This window comes from Pagrus major, chromosome 23 (assembly GCF_040436345.1).
Source record: "Pagrus major chromosome 23, Pma_NU_1.0".
Lineage (NCBI taxonomy): Eukaryota > Metazoa > Chordata > Actinopteri > Spariformes > Sparidae > Pagrus > Pagrus major.
In genome coordinates, this window is record NC_133237.1 from 737767 (window position 1) to 745756 (window position 7990).

Here is a 7990-nt window from a genome sequence, read left to right on the forward strand (position 1 = left end):
CCACACCAAGCACTCGTCTAACATGATCATGGCTAGGGATGTACCTACATGCCTCAGGTATTTGTTGTCCATTGTGTGAACACTTCATGACAAACTAGATGGTTTCTCTGTATTATGAAGGTGGTCTGTAGACAAACAGTGCAGTGCACTAATACACAGCAGACATGAAGCAGCCGAGCTTTACCAAATGAGTTCAGCCTTTTAAATATCATTCTTATCCAGGCAGCTGGAAATGACATGTGTCTTTCATTAATGAGTGTAAAAATACAAAAACAACAGAAAATAAGATTAATATATATAAATTAACTGATAAAACTTAAATGACTTCAGTTTGATTTGGGTTCACAAATCGAACAAGTGCAAATGTTATTTTTCACCTGCCATCTTCATTTGGATTACAAAAAAGGTTGCTTTTTTTTTTTAAATGGAACTTTGCCAATTTTCAACAGCTGTGTTTCACTACAGTGTTGCTAGGAAATGAAGAATGGTAAACTTCTCTCCATTTTGTCTGCACCCAGAGCCCGCCACTCTTTGACTGGCAAAATGACCAAAACACGTCATCTGGCAGATTCTAGGATTGTTGCATCAACTACAGATTGTTGTTGTGCATTTTTGTATGCCTGCGTCCACGGACACAAAGAGTTTAGATGGATCGAGCGAGAGCGGCGCCTTCTCTCCTTCTCTCTCTTGGATCGGGTGAGGGGCGTATCTCCAAACTCTGATCAAACTGAAAAACAAGGCAGTGCTGATCAAATATCAACCATGTTCACTGTCTATTTCTCCAGATTTATACAAACATATTAATATTAAACATATTTGAGTGAACTGTTTAGCTCTAATACCATATTGTTTGTTACTAGCTGGGTGCCTTACTGTTTCCTGTTTGAAAACAGACTCCAAGCCAAAACCAAGTGCTGCCCAACTTGCAGTACAGAACCCATCAGCGGGAGTTGGGGATGCACAATATGTCCATCATGCAGAATGAGGCTGCAGTCTTCCCTGCAGTCTGCGCTGTTAAACTAGGAATGAACTTGTGTAGTCTGATCTTACTGTTGTTCCATAACACACAACAGTTTAAACAACAGTCACTAGCTAATTGTGCACACACAACCAGTGATCCATTCATAATCACAACTGTTAAAGACATAACCACTGTCCCTGATCCAGTATTTTTCCCTAAGTCAGACTTTGAATGCTGGGGGGAGGAGTGGGGGTTGAGAGGAGAGGAGGGGAGGAAGGGAGAGGAGGGGGAGTGGGAGGAGAGGAGAGGAGAGGAGAGGAGGGCAGGGGAGGAAGGGAGGGCCGCTGGAGGGCGACACAGCATCACCACTGACCAGGGCTGCAGCACGGCCTTCATCTGCCATTGCCAACACAGGAACACAAGTAATACAATATTTGTTTTGATCAATAACATCATAATCAGTACATTAGAGAGGCAGAGTCAGTAAAAAGATCTCATTTAAAACGTACCAAAAAATGTCCTAAAAAGTGTTCATAAAGCAGTGTGTGCACACGTACACAATGTCGGCTGTGATCAAGTGTACACCTTTTGGATTCAATTTGCCTCCATCCTCTCTCTTCAGCATCAATGGATACCTAATCCAATGAACAATTAACTAATATAATTAGCACAGATAGTTGCAAAGGCTAATATCAATGCAACCAGCTACTTCCAATGTCATATTTGTACTAAAAGAGGCACTATGTAGTTTTGAAAGAAGAAAATTCAAATATTTATAATTTAATATTTACAATATTAATGAGGTAATAATACAAACTTTTTCCAAAAGTGACTGAACAAGCTGCTCTCAGAGGACAGTAAGGTCCCAGAACACTGTTTGAAGCTAGAAAGGTGGCAGGGTCCATATATAAACAAAGTGAAACAATATGAAATTGTGTTGTCCTTTAAGGTCAGTTTGTTTATTCAGTTTATTCAGCCATGAAAACACAGAGAGTTTGTTTATTTAGTTTGTTTAGGCAGAAAAAATAAATAAAAAAACAGCCAATGAAGATCTTTCTCTTCTCGTTAACATTTCTTCACCAAAACTACAGAATGCCCCCTTAATAAAAACGTTTTAAAATTCATTTTTACACGAACAATTTCAAAATATATGCTATGACAAAGTCTGCTGAATTGATTTCTACTGTGTAAATTCAATTAATTTGAAGTGACAATTACAAAACAGTTCAGAGCACTGTTAAAACTTTTTTTTTTTAAAGAAGCGTTTTACAAAAGGGCTTTTATTTAAATCCAATTCAAAATTAATACACAAGAGGCTACCTAAAGGCTATGCATTGTTTATTGTTTGGATAGAAAGGATAAAGAGCACGATTCATGTTTCAGTAATAGGTGGCAGAGGGAGATTATGTAACAGTGACTTAAATCACAAGATTAATGGGCAACACGTTGAACACATTTCCGAGGTCAAATATCTGGGCCTTATATTAGACTCTAAAATTTGAGAAGGATGTTAAATTGATGAACACGAGTCAATTTAAATACATTAAGACTTATGATGGTTCATTTCCATAAGTATGTATGTTAATAAATACATTTCTATCTTCAAAATTATATCAGCTGAGATACACAGATCATTTATTGTCAGTTCCAAATCAATATCAAACCTCAGTGTTTTTTCTACATCATTAAAAATGCATTACAAAATATACAACGATCAAATTGAAAGTTTGGTTACATTTACAGTTATGTAATTTTCCATTTCGCACTTTAAAACTCTGCTCGATCAGGACTGTGTCGGTGTGGTCTGTATAGATTTGATTGACAGTGGACCCGGAGAAATAAATACGAATATTATTAAATTCTTCCAACTGCATCCAGCCCACTTCAAATCAGTGAGAAGAGCCCAAGCAAAAGCACAGACACAATCTCTCATGTTTAATGACCAGAACTGAACCAACTTTAGTGGAAAATAGTGGAAAATATGACATGCACTGCTGTTCACACATCCAACAGTAAAGACTCCTGCTTCCCAGCAGCTTCTCCCCCTTGTATCCCGGTGCTGCAGTGACACAGTGGGGAAAAACACTGTCACTTTTACAGAACGCCAGCAGATAGAATAGAGCTCTGCTGTGGACAGGCGGCTTAAAAGCAGAGTCAAATAACTGCAGCAGCACCAGCGTTGCATTTAAACAGATAAGCCTGTGATGGCGCCCTCAGCATGCCAGGCAAACACTTCTATGTTTATGTGTACATGTAGAGGATAGTGGAGCACCAGGCCCAGGCCCAACAGAGTCCCAGTGTTCCTGAACAAGCTGACTATGGGGCTGGTGTCCACCTTGACCCACCCTGCTCTCTGGCACCAGCACCGCACTTTCTCCACACTCCATAGGAGATCAACGCCTACCAGCTGGAGGCACAGATACAGGAAGAGAGCCAGGGAGAGGAGGAGCAGGGAGGTGAGCAAGTAAGAAACACAGGCCAGCATCGTAGATCTGCTGAGTTCGGCTCAAATATTCTGCCACCAGGATCCCTGAGAGGAAAAAGCTGTTGTTATTTCTTCTGTTATAGGCTGTTTACAATGCAATAACATACACACCCCTTTCTACACCTAGACTGTAAACCTTGCACAACCTGATTTGATGATACTGGACTAAATTATGTGTGATGAGAGGCAGAATGTATTATGGAAGCCCATCTCCACCCAGAAAAATACGAAAATGTTAGGAGTGCCAAAATACAGAATAACTTTGTAGTAATATGAAATATATGTATGATTTTGATTTACTATAACATTGTTTTTACCTATTACAGTATTTTGGATTCTATCTGTGTCATAATAACAATTTTGATTTATAGTTTAATTTGGATTTTAGTTTGCTTAAAGGTCTCAGAATTTTGGCCTAGCATGTAATCATTTTAGACCACAGAGACTAACATAACAATTTCACTTAAAAAGTGAAAAATATGCATCGCTATCTCATAATTGTGATTAATATCTCATAATTTGAAGTTAGCAGTACTTTGGTTTATGAACATATACCTTAAAAATTGTGACAATGCTGTCAGACTCAGCTTTATGTTTAACTAAACATATATAGATACTGTGATTGTGAGCATGTTAGCCATGGAGGACTGGCACTGAAAAAAATAATAAATAAAAATTAAATGCCTCAATAGATAAATTAATATGCCATTAAATGCACCAATAATAAAATATAGGCATTGATTTATTTGTAAAATGTGACATGAATTGATATTCCTGCTTTAATTTGCCTACTTATTTAACTTTCTATTAATTCAACTTTCCAATAAAAAATTCCATTTCATTTATTACTCCATCAAGTCTTAAAAAAAACAAAAAACAAAACATTTAAAACGTATTCATTAGGAATAGTTTGTGGAAATAATACAGACAAAAAAAATAAATAAATAAATGAATGAATGAATATATAAAATGGAATTGAATCGGAAAGTAAAAAAGAAGTTGAGTTAATACAAAGCTAAATAAATAAAGGCTAAGTGATGTAGAAATATTTATTTAGGTCACATTTTATAAATTAATTCATACCCAATTTTATTTCAATGAATACATTAATTAATTTTTTGAGCCAATTTTAGTTAGTTTTTTTTATTTGCATGCTGATGTTAGCATTTAGCTCTGTCCAAATACAGTAGACTCTCATGTCACGTGCCCACAGGATCAGTTATTTCCTATAATTTCCAAAAATGCCTCCAATGATGTCACTCAATGGCTAAATTGCATTGTGGGTAATGCAGGCGCCAGGTTTAGAAAAGGAAAAAGAACGTGTGGAATAAAAAAGGTGATATTTTCACTATACTATTGATTTTGATCATTTGTTTTAAAACTGAGTCCAACAGTTTTATGGAAGTGCAATGAGACCAGTTGACTGCTTTTCAAAACCTGGCATCCATATTACCCACAATGCAACATAGCCACTGAGTGACATCACTGGAGGCATTTTTTCAGATTACATGCAGCTTCCTCTGGAGCCAAAGGCTTTGTGCTACTTTTCACATATGTAGACCTGTAAACATGCTTTAATTTGTCAAATTGGCGGAGTTACCCTTTAACTAATAAAGTTGGACACCTAAGGCTATCTAAAGATTACTTCAACCTCATGTCGTAGCCCCACCTTATTCTTTGGGCTTCCTTGCCTTGACATTAGCCACGCTGCCAAAAATACTGATGGAACAAAAAAGAAGAAAATAAAATATATTATGTGTAATGAGGAAAAAAATGCATAATGGACTTCATTTAAATATGCACACAGCAGACTACTTTTCATATTGGGAAAAGAACAGGTGTTACTAATAACACTAACGGTGGCTCTGTTTTATTTGTGTGTCCCAGTGAGCCATCAGTGTGACAATGAGCCAACATACACATTATCAAGAGTGGAAAGTGAAAGTGGAATTGTGTGCTTTTCCTACTGTGACATGTCACAATGTCTTTAAACAGTATTTTTTTTGAAGGTAGGTACAAGGAAAACTGCAGGTACCAGTGTAAAGGGTTTGGTTTGGACCCAATAGCAGCACAAAGACAGGCATCGTTGGTAACAAACTTTATTTGCACAAGTGCAGGAATCAATGGCAGTAGGCAAAACAGTCTGTCTTCTGGCCGCTGGCCTTTAACAGTCTCTGGTGGGGATTGTAGATTAGGTTCAGCCGAACCAAACCAGGATACTGGTGAGTAACGTCCGTGAATCTCAGTCTTGTACTCACTCAGTGAAGGAATAATCAGAGTCACAGAACTGCAGGATGCCACAGAGGAGACGAGAGTGACACTCACTATGCAGAGCTGAATCAGGTAATCACCAGATAGCCAAGGGAGCAGACAGGCAGAATCCAGAAAGGGACAGGCGAGGATCATGGTCGGGGACGGAAGGCTGAGGTAATTACCAGGAGATCGGTCAGGCAGGATGGTCGGAGGCAAGCAGGGTCGAAACTGGGAGATCAGGCAGAGAAACGCTGGAGAGTCTGGTGCAAGCATCGAGAACAATCTGGCAATGAGTGAGAGTGGAGCTGGGGCTTAAATGCAGCCAGAGCAGAGAGCACAGGTGAGTGGAGTTGACTTGATGAGAGGGGTGTGTCTGATTGGCAGATTGAAGCAGGCAGGTGCAGAGTGGTGAGGCAGAGATGAACTTTGACAACCAGTGCATTTTCTTATTATATCTCCATTTTGTTATGAGGACAGCAGGGCCTGTTTTACATTTCTTTTCCTATCAGAATGTAAACTGAAGGCATCTGCATTTTTATCAAAATGGACACTTTGTGAGGTTGACATCCAAGCAAGGAACAAATGACACCCAAGTTCCAAAACATTCAGTTCAAAAGTGAGGAATCCACCTTTTGAAAATGTTGTACGGATGACTTTTCAGTCTGGATAAATGCACTGCTTCATGAGAGAATTTAGAGATATTGGAAGCATGCTTTCATTGTCATTTAAGCAACAGTTTGATGCATTCTGGTAGCGCTGCAATGCATTTGGAGAAACAGAGCATCATGTTTTTGCTCCTCAGTTGCATAAAGTTGAGGTCAGGGATATGCAAATCAGGGTCGTCCAACACGACTCTCTACCTCTGAAAACTTTTAGATGCACTGGATAAAAGTCAGACATTTAATCGTGCTTCTTTTACCAACAGAAATGGTCACACTCACTCACTCACTCACTCACTCACTCACTCACTCACTCACTCACTCACTCACTCACTCACTCACTCACTCACTCACTCACTCACTCACTCACTCACTCACTCACTCACTCACTCACTCACTCACTCACTCACTCACTCACTCACTCTCACACACACACACACACACACACACACACACACACACACACACACACACACACACACACACACACACACACACACACACACACACACACACACACACACACACACACACACACACACACACGTGGTTAGCGTGGAGAGTGGCGCTCAGGGGATCAGGGCAAGGCTGTTGGCTGCAGAGGTGCTGAAGGCTGGGTAACTGGAAGCAGAGCTGCTGGTAGATGAAACAAGGTGGAACACTGAAGGCAAAAGAGCAAACAAAGTTAGATCTCTTGGTAAAAAACAACAGGGAAAAACAGGAGAAAACTCTATAGTGATTTAGCACTAGCAGGCGCCATGTACCACACAGTACTGACCAAATCATCTGGCAGCAGGGAGAGTGGAGACCCGAGCTTATCAGCAGGCGCTGACTGCCAATCTGCTGCAGGTGTGTGAGTCAGCGGCTCTGGTGAGGGGAAACCCCGCCCAGCCTCTCAGTGCACCTCTGAAAGCACAACAAGCACAGAAACAAAAAACACCACAGCGCAAATGCACCACAGAAAATGACTGACTGTGACAAGACAGGTGTCATTGCTCTAACTGATTGTGTTACACAGTGGTGTTGTACAGTGAATAAAGGTGAGGTTGATCTTACCATTTCCGGATTTGATGATCTTTTTTTAGCACTATGGCAAGGAGTGATGACATCACGGTGTAGAAGACCGCTGCAGTCCCCATGACATGACCCAATGGACTTCCTGTCATGGGAGGAAGTAAGTTTTTACGAGATGGACCACAGCTGATACTGATTTCACACGTTAGTCCTAAGGTGTCGTCCTACCTGGGCCAGTGGCTGTGTCCCAATTCAGGGGCTGCATCCTTCGAAGGACTCGGCCTTTGCGGCCTTCGAAGACAAGTCCTTCAGAGAGAACTTCGAAGGCCGCGTCAACCATTGTTAAATGGGACGGTCTAGCCTTCGGAGCATTTCCTGGTTGCGTGACCAGATGTTCCCGCCCCTTACCCTTACGTCACGATTTCTGCTGCCCAGTACAAGCAACATGATTTGCCTTGTCCTCTACAAGCTCATTTAAGTTGAACCAACTTAATTTTAATTGTGCTAAAATGACTCCTTTTAGTTATTCTAACTTATTTCTTTTCCTTTCATTCTACTCAGAAATGTCCATGCAAATTGTTACCTTAATTTTTTTTTGAAGAACTTATTTATCTAAGT